Here is an 18,662-nt window from a genome sequence, read left to right as displayed (position 1 = left end):
TTCATGAATACACCAACTACAGCCTACGCAAGCGTTTTTTTGGTGTTTGAGCGCCTGTAAAAATTAATTTAATTGCATATATTTAAGTCTTCTTCTAAAAGCACCCTTACTGTTGCGTCCTCCGTTCTTTGACGCTATCCTGTAGAGTCAAGGTGGAAAGCTCTAATATAGTTTACATTTGAAATAATAGAGTGGCTGTATTTTTCGTTTCATAGGTCGACCTTCATCTGAACCTGCGCATCCAGACTACGTGCCATAGTCTTTCCGTATCGAGCTCCACAATATGCTGCCTAGAAAATCGCCAGGTTTCAACGTGTCCAGTGAAAAGAAGCCCAGAAGCAAGTGTGCACACCTTCTGTATGTGTTCCTGGGCCAAGTGGGTTTGATCCTGCAACAGTGTCTTCCAATACTGGGTTGGATATAAGTGACGCAGCACCAGACGCTAGCCCCACAGCCCCATCGGCATCTCCAAATGTCTGTGACACAGAGAAGCGCAATATGGAAATACAAACCTCTGTCAGCATGCAAGACATGTCAGACGGAATCAAAGAGAACGAAGCACTCAAGCAGCGTTTGGCTTGTCTAGAGCAGAACCTCTCAGCAGCAAATTAAAAAGTAGTTGAGTTCGAAAACAAGCCAGCGTACCTTGCTGCAATAACAAAAGAAATGGTAATGCAGACAAAAAACCATGAAGTTCTATACAGGGTTTGTGTCCACAGCCATGTTCTCTGCGTTCTTGCAGCTGTTTCTCTCAGTGTGAGAGCCATGCTACGTGTGCCCTGACCCAGAAGCACAACGCATCCTTGTCTTGATGAGGCTACGTTTGGGCCTCCTCACCCAAGACCTGACGCGCCTATTTATCTTTGTCAAACGGCAGAATGAGTAACATTTTTTATGCGTGGCTTGACGTACTTGCGGCCAACATGACGCAGTTTATTGTCTGCCCATCTCGAAGAACACTTCAAGCCGATCGACCAGCTGCATTTCAGGACACTTTCTTTGACGGTCTCGCAGGAATCATTGACTGTAAGGGGGTATTTATACAAGGGGCTACACTAATGACGGCAAGGAGCCAGACGTACTTGAACTAGAAACACCACAATACAGTGAACCTGCTTGTAGTGATATCACCTTCAGGAGCCATAACAGTTGTATCGAAAGCATTGGGAGGGCGGACGTCTGACAAGGACGTCACTCTGCGTAGTGGTCTTTTGGACAACGTCATGCAAGGGGACGTTTTTCTGGTTGACCAAGGATTTCGGTGCAATGACATGTTTGCTGCACGAGGCGCAACACTGCTGAGGCCATCACTGACCAAGAAGTGCGTCCAGCTACCTGGTACTGAGCTTACGACGTCTAGGAAGCTATCTAGAGCACGCATCTATGTAGAAAGGGCAATACAAAGATTGAAACTATTCAGGGTCTTCCAAACTGTTCTGCTGCTGAACTTTGTGAGGAGAGCTGGCGACAAGGACTTCGCGACCATGGACAAGGTGTGGTGGTGTGCAGTGCATTGCTGATTCTGCAAACACCGATCATCAACAGCCGTGGTTCTAACTCGGCGAAATTAACCTGCAAGGCACTGTGCAAAACCAAGACAGAAAAAACGAAGTGATAAATCATCATTTTTGTGCATTTATTCTCACAAAGTGGTTGCAAATAGATTTCATTGCACGTTATCCGCTACACTGTGGCAGCAGTGTACCTGCACAACACCGATAAAGGCTAAATGTTTGTATATATCTGCAAACCTGAGAAGTTGTTGCATTAAATGATTTAATAATGCATTTCACTTTGGAATTGCCATAATTCTGGCTTTAAAAACAAAGGAAATGTGTAATCCTGGTAAGTCTTGCGTTTTACATGTGAAATAAAAGCGTACATTCGCAAAGGAACAAAATTAAACATGGACGGATTTAAACAAATATTACAACAATCAAGCATCACAACAAAAATAACCATTCACATTTACACTTGATATATCTTGATTGAGAGTTATACAACGCCACATTGAAATAGTACCGCTTGAGGACGGTGAAAAAAAACACTAAGGTTATTAATCACAGATCATTTCCCTGACAACCCGGGCAAGCCCACTGCCGACGTGTACGTCTGAGTTTCACACACTTCAAGTGAAATGTTGCCTGACAAAGTGAGCATTCAACAATGTTTCCTGATTTGGTGCCTTGAAGGCAGCATGTTTCCTTTGCACTTTCCATCTGCTTGAAGACGCGCCGTGACTGCAGCTCGGGGAATATATTGTTGAAAAATAAATGTTCTGCCTTGAGTTTAGCATGCGCCCAAAAGGTCTCGTCAAAGGCTAAAATTTCTGTTGTAAGGGACGAGTCTATGAACAGCACGAAATATGCTTGACGCAGCTCAGTGACAGCCATTTGGGCCTGCACCTGCATATAATATGCATGATTATGACTGAGCTCAAAGTTATCGTTCAATTACGGAAGTTTAGTACAACCCAGTATAAGGGAAGCACCCTTCAACGTTGCAGGATATTTAACCTCTAGAACTCATAATGCACAGCATGCAAATGACATGATTCCATATGGAGATGCACCAATGAAATCCATGATTTATCCAGCAAACAGACCGGATTTTTTTACATTAAAGTCTTTGTGCTTTAGCGACTCAAGCCATGTGAATGCTTGCACAGCTTTTGCTCTGTTTCGGAGCACCACCGCAAGTTGTAAACCTGAGGCGTTTTGACATACCCCATACTTTGTGCGACGAGGCTGACCGTACCACTGTTGCATGCTGTTACATGGTGCAGAAGAGAAGCAGTGATCAGACCTCGACGCTCTTCCGGCCATCTCGGTGACCTTCCTTGTCCACGAGTTGCGTTTTCAATTTCTCTGTAGGCTTCGACTGTTAGGAGCAGATTCTTGGCCTCGTGTATGTCAGTGTTTAGGTATATTTCAGCAAGGGGAAGACTTGCAGAGAGTTTCTGACCCCTTGTAAATCGTGCAGGTTCCTGCGCCTTCGTCTCAAGAGCAGAGTCCGTTTCCTCGCTGTCTGTGACAGAAGTCAGTAGCAGTGGGTGTGGTGATATTTACTGCAAAACAATATTTCAATCAGTGTCCTAGTTGTGATGTAATCGCATCTGATTCGTAGCAGCAGACTAAACACCAGTGACCTTGCAAGTGCTCGATGAGATCACAATGTTTTTTCACTTGCGCGTCCAAAACAAATTAGTCTAAGTTCCTTACATTTACTTGGTGCAGAAAGTTTGACACCTGCTCATCCGTGAAAGCAGTTATCGCGCGGTCGTATCTCTCTTTGACTTCAGGTGGCGGGTGACCTATTTTCGGCTTCAAAAATTGAATTTCAGAGAAAGGTACTGCCTGTGAAAAGGTGACCGATTAGTTACTACTTCACTGAAAAACCCTATATATGACAGAATAGCAACAAACACTTACTCTTCTTTGCTTTGATGCCTGAATCCACTTGCAGGCAACATCGGCTCGGGATGGGTCATTCAGGCCATACTTCACACTTGCCTCGAAACGAAACAACAGTGCAGCCACGCGCGTGCAACAATCCCCAAGAGTGAAACTTGAATTTGAAACGCCTTTAAGGATTAAGAATTTCATAAACAACGGTGCAGTCAAAAAAGTAAAAAATGGGTGTACAGCAGGATACCACAGCATAGTAACTTGGGATTTTCGTCATCCAGAGCACGCTTCATTTAAAATGATAGCAATGTTTTCCCGCAGTTCAGAAAATTAGTGGGCCTTCATGAATTTCCCACACTGATTTTACCCGCCGCGCTGACAATGGGTTGGCCGCTCGGTTGCCAATCCCAAAACCGCGCTTTCGATCGCGGCTACAGCGGCCGTGCTTGGATGGAGATGAAATAAAGAAAACTATCCGTGTGCTCTCAGAACTCGCAGGTATAAATTAATCCGTAGTCATCTACTATGACATTCCTCATAGCGTGAGTCGCTTCGAAACTTTAAAACTTCACACACTTAGTCGGGTCCTATCGAGATTGTTACAGAATCTTCGGACTACGGAATTCAGCCGCAGTTCTCTGCATTGAATTGCACGCAAAAAAAACATTAAGGGGGTACGGCGCTGCGCCTCGTATTTTAAATCACCCACGTACCCTGCCATGCAGCTGCAATGAGCGCATTGTCCCCTTCCGTCGTCCTTCGAGACACACCATGCGTTGTGCTCCTTCGAGAGTGCTTGGCTCACCTCCACTGTTGCCGCAACGAGAACGACGCCCTCGGCACAATTGCCCGCCTTGAACGACTTCAGTTCTTTCACCTTGCCGCTCATTAATGTTGTAGGCGACTCCACTTTTGTGACACTTGAATTGTTCTCTTGTGTAAAAAAACACACCTTCAACAAGGTATACTTAAACATCTCCGGCTGTCACCGGGGGTAGATTCTTTGGGCCCGACGTGAAAGTGAACCGAAAAACGCTGTCCTCCAGCGGATCGGGCAGCTCCTCGTTTCCAAAAAAAGCTTCGCTTGGTATCGGCTTCTCGCCTCGGCATCGACCTTATTAAAGTAACGGTTCGACATAATTTAGTGCTACACGTGTGCCATCGCGGCACGCAACGAAAGAAAACGCGGACTTGCGTGTACCTAACCCGAACAAGGCCTCCGTGGCGCCGGATTGCACTGCGTGAAACACTGCCGAAAATTCTTCCCCGGAAATTTCGCGGGAGCAGCCAATCAGCGCCAGGCGCGCTTGTTTGTAAACAGCGAAGAGGCGTAATAGCTAGCTGAATCTATTTTGAATTTGTTTCTTGGTTGCCTTCTTCCGTTCTACTGCGATTTCTAAAAATCATTTTGCTTATGTTATATGCATCACGAGGACTCGCCAGACGATGATATGACGTCCACAGAGTTGAAACTTGCTGCCGGTACAGCAGATATCAGCGACCTTGTTGCACTATTTAGGGCGTTCGATTTTCGACTTCATTAGTCCAGCCTCGCCTGAAGTTTTCGTAATGGAAGCTAAGAAATTAGCTTAAAATAAATCATCATTCAACGTTTTCCGTATACATCTGTGTAGGCTAAGAGAGGCTAAGGGATAAGCTTAAAATAAATGATGATTCGCTGTTTCTCGTTTACATTTGTGTAGGCAAAGAGAGGTGAAGCAAACTATTTAGCAAACGGGCTTTAAACAAAGAATACGAAGATAATTTAGTGTTTTTCACGAAGTACTTGGGTCATTTTCTCATATTCCAGACAGCGGAAGCTGCCCTCCGTTCCTTAAGCAAGGTAAGAACACTCCTCTCCAGAAGATTTCAGCCTTATATTACCGTATGTTTTTCGAAGCTACTACACTGGTCGCACCTATTACACCCTGTATAAAACCTCCTAATACCCTAGTATGACTTCGATGTGTGGAACGTCATGCCAGTATTTGGCTCGCGGGTAAGCGGAAAGAAGGACTCATTAGTGAGGGGCTAAATCCGTTTGCTCGTACTTTACAAAGCGAAGATAATAAGTGCGCATGCTCCTTATGGCGGTTTTAAACTGGCAGAGTTAATGGCCTAATTCGGCAGAAAAGCGCCCTTGTATATTCTAGTTGTGCGATCAGCAGAATCGTCGCCTCTCTTAAGAGAAATATACACCAAACACACGCATCAACAGATGGGATTAAAACCAGGGCATACATAGCGCCAGCAGTTGGGCTCTCCCAACGGCGCTGTTTTTCCACGCTAACAGCACAGAAAACAAGTGGCTGTCCTGCTTTCTTCGTAGGATATAGGCACTTGGGGGTTTAATCATGGATCGAGGGCCTTCGTTGGATAATTTTCGCGCTTCACAAAATTCGTCCCGAATCTATTAACAGCAGAGAAAAAATCGTACAAAAGCGCCTGCCACTTGACGCCTGCACATGATGTCACGTGAGCAGAACAGGTACACACCAACTCCACCAGACCCTAGTTGTAAGGAGTCTGGGTTTGTGCAGCCTGCTTGCTGGCGTACTTCTGGCCGTAAGAGGGAAAAATAAAACCAATGAAAAAGACACATACACGGTGTGAAAAAAAGAAGCTTGTCGATGTCTGTCCGCTAAAATACAAAGGAACTAAAAAATATAAGAATATTTGGAGCAACTATGTAGCTGGGTGATCTAAGGTAAGGTAAAAAAAGAGTGGCTGGTCGACGTGTTCTATTGGCTGTAATTTTACCTAAATTGCTGATTATTCCGCTTTCCGCATTCACCATGTTTGTCGCGGGGAAAATTTTCTCTAACTACAAAAATATTGGAACGGGACAGAGTGGACCCGTTCCCCTATCTGATTGTGCACTTTCGCAAACTCTAGCTCTGTCTGTCTGAGAACATGTTTCCAAAGGGTAATTCATTATATTTCTCCTCAATTTCCGTCCCGTATACTATTCATTAAAAGTCCTGTTTATGAGAAACATATACTTTTTCAAAATAAATTGTCAAGTTTGGCTCCTATCCCATTTTTTCCTCTTTCAGTTAAACACAAAAAGTATAGAAGCTACAGCATGCAAATATATTCACCTGTGCTCCCTATGTTTTACAATAAATTAGAAAATAATATAATTGTACAAAATACCGTTAAGGTGCAACGGGTGCGCAAATATAAAAAAAAACATAAAAATCAACGTTTACGCGAGAATATAAAAATTATATCATCAATTGTCTGATACACTCAGCAAATGTTGACCTTTACATATACTTGCATTATCGACAAAAACAGGTTACATCATTTTGTTTCTGCGTTAAAGCTCACGACGCAAGAGAGAAACCCCAACCACCCGGCAATCCACGACGCAGTGTAGTAATAGCGACATCTCTAACATTTGTAAAAACTACCTCAGGTAGCAACCGGCGATGTCAGGGTTTGCAACTATGCTAATGACAATACAGGGCATAGCACCTCTCAAGTTATATGTTTGCCATAATTATGCAGTTCGCCGTGAAGTTGTACACAATCAAGAAATTTCCACCTGCTGTCAATACATAGCCTCCCACCGGAGGCATGTGGTAAAAGGAATAGGCTCGGACCCATGTTTTGTGGGAACTATCCGGCAACAGAATGTACCAAGATGGTGCGCTCCAACGGCTGGTTACCCATGACAACTGATATCGGGGTAGACATGAAGGCTATATATAAGTCACAGCTTTATGATAAATAACACAGGCAGCGAAGGGTAGTACGTGGTCGCCGAAACTCCCAGCAGATGGCGAGAGCTATGTGAACGCGGCAACATGGGATCTTCGGAGACTAACGGCGAGCTTGGCACTCGGGCTCGGAGGGCACCGTTCCTCCAACGGCGCTCGTCGGCGCAGTACCCACAAACCTATCAACGGCTGAGCAGACCTAACATGCGCGGTCTCCTCCCAGCATCTCAAAGACTTCAACGTGTGAGTCGAGCGAGTTTGCGAATTTGTATGCACTACTGACCCCCATAAAGTCATCGATCGCACGGGAGAAGAAAGCTAAGCCTAACGTTTTGGCTGCCTTAGCTTACCGCCTTCGCTGCCCCTTCAGCCACCAGCCAGCCCCCGACGACGACAATGAAACCCATCGCCACGTGACGCCTATCAACGTCAAGCGGTTGCCCGCTGGGTTTCGGCCCGGGAGAACAACTGGAAGAAAATAACATTGAATTCTAGGAAAACGCGGCATCAAACGAAGACACGTGTCCTGGCGACACAGCGGATACTACCGACCAGCCCGAAGAGCCGGACGATGACGCAAGCTAAACCAAAGGCATCAGCCGACGGACCAAGCAGAGACTGTTCAATGAAACCCGTCTTCTTACCGTAACCAAAGCTACTATCGAAGACATCCCGAATGCAAAACCCAGGACATTCGACCAAATAGATACTGCCCTCAGGGAAGCGATAGCAGCACACATCGGATCAGCAACGCGAGAAACCCATTGCCCTAGAAGAAGACTCCCGCCTAACTGACACCGACACTTCTGACGTTGACCAGACGGAAGTGCAAGAAACGTGCAAATCCTACAGGCTCCGACATCTTTAAATAGAACTGTCGGAGCGTGAAAAAAGCCATCCAAGAACAGTGCATCGCCACGCTGTCGTCCAAACGCCATGGCCTATGCCTGCAGAAAGCTGGTCCCGCAATCAATCTATGTGGCGACAAACTGGCCTCCAATACTGCGCAAGTAGAAATTAATGCCGAAGAGACATAGTAACCACCACACAACAGGAGGGCACAAATCACCCATCTGCACTTCTCACGGAATCACGCTCCCCTATTACCGTTCAGAGCGAGGGATATTCCTTTTTAACGTCTACAGGTCCCCAAGCAATACCCGCGAGGATGTCGAAGACCTCTTCTTGAAGGCAACTCGCGCAACTGGGAAGAATAAGCTTGTCGTACTGGTGTACCTTGACTCTCCACATACCCAGTGGGCGTACAGTTCGACTCAAACAAAGGAAATAAGCTCATCGCAGTAACGGAATATTTGGGGCTTAAGTTTATTATTCACCCTATGTACCCCATGGTCTATTGCCAAAGGGGGCGACGGGGCACTTGCTTCGGCCTAGCACTCACATGGGAACATGACCGGAGCGTCTGCTGGCACAACAGCATGGAAACATTAGGCAACGACTACCGCATCATACGGATTACAGTACAAGCATCCTCGCTCAGTAAACCTCTGGGGCAGGCGCAACTCACCTACTGGACAGAATTCCGACTAAAGGGAGCAACGAACCAACCAACGACCCCATTCAAAACCGAGAAGAGTAGACTAAAAAAATTAAAAAGCTTCACGAGTCCTGCACCACGCACATTACCAGGACGGAAGCAACACCATAACTCTACATATACCCAAATAAATCTTGGCGTAGCGCAACAAATCAGTAAAGCGGTTGAAGATGCGAAGGTGCAAGAGACTAAAATCACGCATAAAACAACTTACCAAACCCGCCCTCAATAATGCCCGTTTTATGTATAGGCAAACTTTGGATTCATTGCATGAGCACTTACGGGGCACCCTGAGTACATCCAAGACCTGAAAAAAACGCGCTGCGACGCACGCCCAAGCCAGAGCCATGCGAATTTACCCCGGCACGGACACCGACCTTCTGAAAGTCCTATAGCGCAGATAGAGGGCAGAGGAAAGAATGACGATACAACCACAGAAGATGTATGCAGGCAGAAAAAATGACATACAAGACAGGAAAATCACGCAGGAGATCTTCCATGCGCAGACAAGAATGACCAGAAACATCGGGCCTGACAGAAACAACATCACGCATAGAATGTTTCGAAAATTAGCTGACGTTCATGTTCGAGCCCTCACTCAATTTATAAACAAAGAACTATGGCACCAGGTTGAGGTACCATCAGAGTGTAAACACTTCCACATCATCATCATCCCCAAGCCAGGCGAACCAACCACGGTTAAAAATTTACACCTATCTCCTTCACTTTATGCTGGGGAAGATGTATGAATGGATTGTCGCCAACCGAGTCACGAATTACACGGGGGACAACACTAGTTTTCCGAACAGCATGGTTGGATTTGCACTACACTTGTAAACGCAAGATGCCTTCGTTTTACACAAAAAAGAAGTACTGAACAAAAAAGTCCCTGAAGAAAACACGGTTATACCCATCGAGGGGCATTTGATAATATCACCCAAGAAGAAATGCTACATTCTCTGGGCGAAATTGGCTGTGGAGAAAGAATCTTCAATAACGTCGCAGGTTTCCTTGAAAACAGAACAATCACGAACCCACTGGAGGAACTTCGAACTGATCCATTCCAGCAGGGAAACATCGCCACCCCACAGGGATTTATCATTTGCCCCCGTCTTATCAGCGTCACGATAAATAAAATCTTCAAACTAGAGGCGCTCCCAAATGTCGGTAACACGATCTACGCAGACTACCTACGCTATGGGCAAACCGAGGCTCCCTTGAAAAGACGCGCAGAATGTTCAAAATGCAGCTAATTGTATATCCGAGCTTGCCATCGTGAGCGGCCTAAAATGGGGTCCAGAAAAGTCTGAATTCATACGGATCCATTGCACCAAAGATATGTCCAAAAACATCACAGTGCAACTATACATAGAAACAGCGCTCATACCGAGAGGAGGCTAATAATAGCACTCGGGATGCACCAGCAAGGAAATTCTAGAGCGGACACACCCATAACGCCGCTACGCGCTGCAATCTCCCAACTGGCACGTATAACCAAGCGGGTAACCAACAACCGGAATGGAATGAGGGAAGAAGACACCGTCCGAGTTGTCCAAGCGCTCCGTACCTCTTGTATTATCATCTACAGTCTACCATTTCGAAATCTCACAGCGTCGGACCAGGATCACATCAACCCCATAATACGCAACTCGTTCAAAGCGGTGCTCAGTTACGAATACCATGCAAGAGATTTAACACGCCACCCTTCAAGCGCAACGAATAGGACTTGGAAAGTCCCGCAAGGGGAGGGCGATCTTATGGCGAGTCGGCGATCCTCCGCATGGCAGACCCCAAGACCAGGAACCAGACCTAAACCTTGCACAACGATCCCACATCAAGGCTCTGCCCCTTCCCAAAAACATAGAGGCGAACATCCACGCAGAAAGCAGAGAGGCACGGGTCTCTCTACCGCAAAATAAGTTCGTACACCACGATTATATGGTGTGCGTCGATGCAGCGAAGTATGTTCAAGAAACGGAGGCATTGGGGGTGACCACCCATGAAGGGGACATTATCGATTGCATCACCATGCGAGACACCACCGCAATGCACGCGGAGATCGGAACCCTCCTCCTAGCGATTCGCTGACGAGCGCGAAACGGCCGTGGCCTCAACATCATCACCGATTCGCAAAAGGCCGAGTGAATGCTAGCGGAAAGAATACCTGTTGCACTTCCAAGGGTAGTTCCGGAATCGCCCGAGAAAGTTAACAACTTTACGTGGACCCACGGACACCAAAGACTGCCCTGTAACGAGGCAGCGAACACGCAAGCGTGCGACATAACGAGGTCGAAGGGCACCCCCTCCTCGTTTTCCACCGCTAGATAGCGTATGCCAGGGGGGCTCAGCGGGAAATCTTTATGAAGGGTTTTCTGGAGGACATCCCACCAAAATACCGCAGCCCAACAATGCAGAAAAACGTGCTCTATTGTTTCTGGTTGTTTACAAATTGAACACTGAGCTCCCCATGGCACAGATATCCCTCTATCCTGCACGCAGGTTCCAACAGACAAGGTGCCTGTGTGCAATTTGAAGAAAAAGGTTTTCACACCAGGGTGAACCTCCATTCTTTTTACGCGCTTTAGCACATTTTCGCCTGGCCCAGCACGGTAATTATATGTATACATAGCGACGGGGAAAACAACATCGCAAATGTCCTTAAACAGTTTTTTTGCGTGTCGCAGAGGACAGGTACTCGACAGAAAAACGTGCAAATAGAAAACGGGCCGTCATAACTATTTCCTTAAAATACCCATGCACGCCACCTGGCATGCACCATGTTGATAGTACATATTCCGGCATAGCACGCGCCAGCCGTACTTGCATGACACTCTGCAAGAAGGGGTCACGAATATCTCGCCAAAACAAAAACCGGTTCACCAGCTGTCGCACATAAAGGTGGGCCAGCCCCAAGCCACCATCTCGGACTCTCCGAAACAGGTTTTTACCGCTGCACCTCTCCCATGTTGAGCCCCAAACGAACACCGCAAATACCCGGTGAAGCCTGTGGACGTTAATTCGCGAACAATGCAGTAACTGCATGATATACCAAATCTTCGTTATAAAGAATTAGCTACATGCCGTGGCCCTTGCAAAAAAATTCCCCCGCATTTCCCCGAGGGGGAGAATGTGAAAGTGTGAATGCACGGTTGTCGGCCCGCTTGCGGCGCTTGCGCTCGGCCCCCGCAGCCCACCGCCTCGCCGCCTTCTCTTCCATCTCTTCCATCGGGTTTGTAGTATCACGTGTACACCACGCAGTTATCAAGCCGCTATAACGCCGCTGAGTCGCCAACGCACGCCGCTGACGACGTAGTTTGAATGCGTTAAAGATATAAGGCGCGTCACTAACGCTGATATCACGTCGCGTCCGTGGCTTGGTCGGTAGAGCGTCGCGCTGCGGCCGCAAAGTCCGCGGATCGAAATCTGGCGCCGGATGCTGTTTCTTTATAGAGGAGCACTGCGGACGCCGACGCCGCCGCCGACGCCGGCGGTGGATGGTTTGGGGTCGCTTATAAAGTGCATTCGCACTTAAAATTGACAACCTTGCCCCCTTCCATTTCTCGGCCGTCTCCCTCACCGCCTGTGTCAGGCTACGCCAGTATGGTTCACTATCCCTGTAATATTCCAGTTCAACGCCCAAGTACTTCACTGGAGTGGACTGCGCCACAAAACCGAGACAGAATCGAATGCTACGAACGCGCCTTATATCCTTGACTCATTCAAACTACGTCAAGAAGCTACTGATACAACGCATGATGGGGCAATGATTAACACTTGCAATAAAAGAAAAGAAGCTCCCACTTACAGCAACAATGATGGAGTAAAGGTCGTTGCGACAGCGAAGCCCCAAGCATACCACTTAGAGAGTTTGACCAAGATTGGCCAATAAAACATAATAATAATCATAAAACATAATAATCATACGCGTTCCCGACAGGTGTCACGCGATTTCAGAATCAATTCAAGGGAACCCCACGATGCGTCGCATCTACACAGGGTTCCCCTCGCGGAGTGGTGGGCGCAATTCCTTATGGTACGACTGCCCCTGCGCAATTGGTGGCATAATTCATGAACAACAAACAAAGTAATCGTAAACGAGTTTTGTTTCTACGACTGCAAATTCGACAGTACACCTATGAGTTCGAACGTTTATATGATCAAGGCATGATTCCACGAGGCGACCAGATAGGAAATCAGAACGAGTTACTTTTTAAACAGCTTTCTGCATCCCCCATTTAGAAATGACGTCAACGTAATCGGAAACCAAACCGAGAGTTGGACGGAGCAGGTGAATAACAATATCACCTATCATAATTACATTTTCTTCTAGGGACTGCGCAGATAGACCTGAAACAAGCTCCGACATAAAATGCGTTCATTGCAGCAGCGTGGTCGATTCTTAGAAAACACAGTTAAAGGAAACGTGGGCGTGCTTTATCGCTGTTAAGAATTCCTCCGTTCACGGAAGGCGTGTCTAAAGTTTACACGTCGCTGACGGGGAAGAGCTCGGGAGGACTTTGGAGGCCCCGGATCAAGTAACCGAAGACGAGGATCGGAACGAAAAGCGGCCTCTGTTTACACCATGCGGCGCATCCGAAGTGCCACCCACAGACCCCGGACGGTGCGGCGCCAGCGAGCGACGCGTGTTTATATGTGTGCGCGCTTGCTGACGAACCGACGCCAACCATCGCCATTTGAGGCACCGACACTCTCCTCTTTGTTCGTGCCCTTACCCTCTTTCTGTAGTGTATACCTGTGCGCATAATAAAACAGATCTTCAAGTCAACCCCACACTGTTCGCATCGTTCCTAGGAGATCTCCTGGCCGCGCGGCACCAGCCGCCCCGTTAAGTTACGCGCAGTCGAGCGGGAACTCGCTAATATCCAAAGGCAAGTTCACGCCTGCGGTTTTCCGTACTGTTTTCGACAAAGAAAACACTACTCAACATTTTCGTGCCGAAACCCGGGAGAAGTCGACCAAGCGACACCGAGAGCATCATAGATCGACTCCAGAGAAAGCAAGCAGCAATTCGCAACAGCATCGACAAGACCCTTGCAACCGCCAACGAGCTACTGCAAGCGTCACCAGCAGCGATCGGTGAGCTGGAAGAATTGTTTGACTTGCTTATCCAACAATCTGAAGAGCTTAGAGTAGCTAACGAGAACGTCGAAAAGAAGATAGACATCGATCAGCTTGATGAAGAATTGGCCAGCTGTAGTGCGTACAGCACAAAAATAAGCTCGATGAAAACAATCCTCAAAAGAGCTATCAAAATGGGTACAGCTAGCGACATTTCCCCGGCGGTTTCATCGCAAGTTAACACCAGTACAACAAGCAACACACAGTCCTCGGCTCCCGCGTCAAGTACGACGTCGTTTCAGTCACAGGAGGCAACCACCAGACTTCCGAAGCTCGAAATTGCAAAATTCAACGGAGACGTGCGCTCATGGCCGAAATCCTGGAACGAATTTGAGTCGACAATCCACAAGAATTCAGCGATTCCAGCCATTGACAAATTTAAGTATCTCTCAAGCTATCTGACAGGACGAGCTGCCGCTGCAATCGAAGGCCTTACGTTGACAGACAGAAACTACGAGATCGCGGTCAAAACCCTTTTGGAGAGGTTTGGCGAAGATGAAGTGATCATCGAGGATCATATGTCGCGGTTGCTGTCGATTCGACCCGTGCTGAACGTCGAGGAAACAGGGAGGCTGAGGATGCTGTACGATGAAATTCAGGCTGGTGTCCGAAGTTTGGAGGCGTTGGGCGTGCCGCCGAGCGGCTACGGAGTGCTGCTGCTCACGGTCCTCCGAAAGAGCATTCCAAAGGAGCTTCGCTTGGAGTACTGTCGCAGGAAGACAGCTCGCAGTGATGGAACCGAGGATGAGCTACTGAGTTTTCTAGACTTCCTGCGAAATGAAATCGAGAGCAGAGAGAGAGCAGAGTACGGTACTTGTCGGTTTCAAGAGTCTCATTCGCCACGAAAAAAACACAACCGCATGGGAAACGACCAAAAGCAGGCATCGTCGTCAGTCCTGTCAGCGTTCGCGGATAAGAAGGAAAATGCATGCGCCTTTTGCAAAGCACGTGATCACCTGACAGCCGACTGCCAGCCGGGTGTTTCTCTCGAACAAAAGAGCAACATACTGAAACAAGAGAGACGTTGCTTCAAATGCACCAAACGAAACCATCGAGCAGCTGAATGTCGTACGGCAAAATGGCTCACTTGCGCTAAGTGCTCAGCTCGACACGCCACTGCTCTTTGCGGCCTCAACAACAGACCCGCCCAGGAACCATCGTGCCAGGTTGCGGCCCCGCCAGCGCCTACCGCAGAGTCGTCACTTCAGGCAGCAGCGACGGTTGGCGCTGTCCGCATTATGCTGCAAACTGCTCAGGTTTGGGCAGAGGGACCTCACGAGCGATCCAAAGTGAGGCTCCTTCTCGACGGCGGAAGTCAGCGCACATTTGTGAAACAAGAACTATCGCGACGGCTAAAACTCCGCGTCCTGGGAGAGGAAAAACTGACAATTATGACCTTTGGCAACGAGAGGCCCACTGAGCAAAGAAAATGCCGCCGCGTCGAGCTGTGGCTGCGCAGCCAACACAGCGGAAACGAAGTCCGAGTGGAAGCGTTGGAGGTCCCTCATATTTGCTGGGACGTGATACCAGTTCCTGAGATGACCACTGTGGCATACCTTAATGAACAAGGAATGGAGGTCGCCGACTGCTCGGTCAATGGGTCCCGTCTAGACGAAGTAGGACTCCTCCTAGGAGCCGATTATTACTGGGAGGTGGCCACCGGTAACATCAAGCGCCTACAAAGTGGGCTCGTCGCCGTGGAGACGGTTTTCGGATGGACGTTGCAGGGAAGTGCGTCAACTTCGTCATCCGCTGTGGCCTATCACGCCAGCACCGGGGTCTTGCGCGTAACGGTAAGCGCCGACCTGGATGACGACAATCTTTCCAAGCAGCTAAAATCATTCTGGGAGCTGGAGCACATACACATTACGGACAAGCCAGATAACACCCACACCGAGAAGCAAGTGCTACAGGACTTCAAAGAAAACGTCGCTTACAAGGACGGTCGCTACTGCGTTGCCCTTCCCTGGCAAGAAAACATACACGAGCTTGCGGATAACAAGACGACGGCTCTTGCGAGGCTCTCCTCTCTGACTACAAAGCTTTTGCGCAGTGAAGGCACGGCTGAGGCCTACGACAGGGCGATCCGGGACTACCTCCTTACCGGACACGCTGAGGAAGTTCCCGAAGCGGGTGAGTCCCCGAGGGGGCCTGTTTATTACATGCCGCATCGCGGCGTAATGCGCCCGAGCAGTGAAACTACCAAATTAAGAGTAGTTTTTGATGCTTCGTCAAGCGCACCAGGTCAGCGGTCTTTGAATGAGGTACTATCTGCTGGGCCGAACCTAAATCCGAAACTGTCGGATATCCTCATTAGGTTAAGGATGCACAATGTGGCCATCATGGCTGACATTGAGAAGGCCTTTCTCCAGGTTGGGCTTGCGGAAATGGATCGCGATGCACTACGCTTCTTTTGGTACGAAAGCGTTCCCTGACGGGGAGAAGTTCTTCCTCCGATCAAGGAGTATCGAATGACAAGAGTGCCCTTTGAAGTTACCTCTAGTCCATTTCTGCTCGCAGCTACCTTAAAGCACCATCTCGACTCTGTGCATAACTCGTTTCCTGCAACATCAGAGATACTACGTGACCACTTGTACGTGGACGATCTTGTAACGGGAGCTGACAACCTGGAGGAGGCGGAAAAGATTTGTCGTGAATCACAGGAAATCATGCAGCTAGCTGGCATGAACCTCCGTAAATGGAAATCGAACGAATTCAAGCTCGAAGAGGCATTGTCAGAAACAGATCGAACCCAAAGCGGAATTTCCGACGTGACGATGACAAAATTTCTTGGAGTCGAGTGGAGGCCAGAAAGTGAAGGTTTTGTGTTTGAGATGAACACGCTGATTGACTTTTTGAGCAAGCGACAAGGCACGAAGCGATTTCTTCTGCAGGCATCTGCACGCGTGTTTGACCCCTTTAGGCTTCCTCGCGCCAATTTCGACTACTGCGCAAGTAATGTTTCAGAGCCTGTGGGAACGAGGGACAGACTGGGACGAAAGTCTCCCGCCCGATATGGCTGAGACGCGGGACAAGTGGTGCCACCAGCTGCCTATGCTGAGGCAGATCGCAACACCTAGGCTGCTCGCTCGTGACCTCAGCCATGCGTGCACAGAAGTGGAGCTCCATGTGTTCTGTGATGCCAGCCCAAAGGCATACGGCGCCGTTGCTTATGTTAAAGCAACGACAGAAAATGGATGCACCACGGTGACATTGTTGATGGCTAAATCGAGAGTGGCTCCTCTCAAGCGACTGTCACTACCGCGACTGGAATTGATGGGAGCCGTTATCGGCGCACGGCTGGCAAAAAACCTGACGAAACAGTTGGGAATTGAAGGCATGACTGTTCACTGCCGGACAGACTCAACGATAGCCTTAAGCTGGATCAAAAGTTCCGCCTCCAAATGGAAGCCTTTTGTTTCAAACCGAGTACAAGAGATACAACAACTGACCAATCCCGCAGTGTGGAAGCACTGTCCCGGAAAGGAAACCCCGCAGACATATTAACCAGGGGTATCTTACCATCAGTTTTAGTGAATGCTAAGCAATGGTGGGAATGGCCAGAGTGGCTCAACAAAAGCAAAACGTACCCCGCCTTAGAACCCTGCCTTGCTGATCCCCAACTCTGGCAAGAAGAAATCAGAACGCCGGTGCCAAACACCATAACAGACGGCGACCCAGCTGTTCTGATAAACCTAAGCGAAAAGAGTTCCCTCACTAGAGTGCTTCGGACAACAGCGTGAATCAATCGCTTCCTCTACAACTGCCGAACCTCTTCGGAGAAAAGGATGGGGAGCCTGTCAGCCGAAGAGATGACCGAAGCGGAGAGGTACTGGCTGAGGATTTCACAGATGGAAACATTCGGAAATGAAGTACGGACCCTCAGTGCATCCAAGCCGCTCGACCGAAAATCCCCGATAAAAGATTTGAACCCGTTCCTAGACAACGAGGGACTGCTACGGGTTGGAGGTCGGCTGCAAAACAGTACAGAGCAAGAGAGAACAATACATCCGATCATTCTGTCTGCGACGCACCCTTACGCTGGCCTTCTGATTCGCGGGGAACACAAGCGGCTTCTACACGCAGGAGTACGAGATACGTTATCCCACCTCCGTGAGAACTACTGGATCATTCGTGCAAGACAAGCCGTGAAATCAGCCATAAGACGATGCGTGCCGTGTCAAAGACAGAGTTGTCGACCTGCCGCGGAAGCTCAGGCCCCGCTACCAGCTGACAGGGAGACTCAGGCGGTCCCCTTTGAGGTTACGGGTGTAGACTTCGCGGGCCCCATATTTTACACGGACCAAGGAAGCATGCGGAAGTCTTATATAGCGCTCTTTACTTGCGCTACAACCAGGGCGGTACACCTAGAGCTGGTAAGAGACCTCACTACTGAGACATTTTTTATGGCGTTGAGGAGATTTATTGCGAGAAGAGGAATACCGAAAACTGTGTACTCGGACAATGCTCTCACATTCAAGCGAGCCTCAGCGGACATGAACAAAATCTTCCACGCCATCAAGGGAAGCGACACTCAGGCATACCTAAGTTACCATCGAATAACTTGGAAATTCATAGTGGTAAGAGCTGCATGGTGGGGTGGTTTCTGGGAGAGAATGGTACGTACAGTCAAGAACGTTCTCCGAAAGGTTCTTGGAAGAAGTGCACTCGACTATGACAGCATAGTAACCATTCTCACTCAGGCGGAAGAGGTTGTCAATTCTCGTCCGCTCACCTACGTGCACTCTCAGGCGGAAGAACTCACGCCTTTGACCCCGTCGCACTTACTCATCGGACGTAGGCTTACAAGTTTGCCCTTCCCCGGCGGTAATA

The 18,662-nt window shown here is 48.4% G+C and overlaps 1 pseudogene; it reads left to right on the top strand.

Annotated features, from left to right (window-relative positions):
* Positions 1-498: 498 nt before the first annotated feature.
* LOC144175646 (uncharacterized) lies at positions 499-1,615 on the top strand (annotated as a pseudogene).
* The last annotated feature ends 17,047 nt before the right edge of the window (positions 1,616-18,662 follow it).

This window comes from Haemaphysalis longicornis, unplaced genomic scaffold (genome assembly GCF_048455015.1).
Source record: "Haemaphysalis longicornis isolate Haplotype H1 unplaced genomic scaffold, Haemaphysalis longicornis Haplotype H1 scaffold_3, whole genome shotgun sequence".
NCBI classification, from domain to species: domain Eukaryota; kingdom Metazoa; phylum Arthropoda; class Arachnida; order Ixodida; family Ixodidae; genus Haemaphysalis; species Haemaphysalis longicornis.
This window is presented reverse-complemented; position numbering and strand designations above follow the sequence as displayed.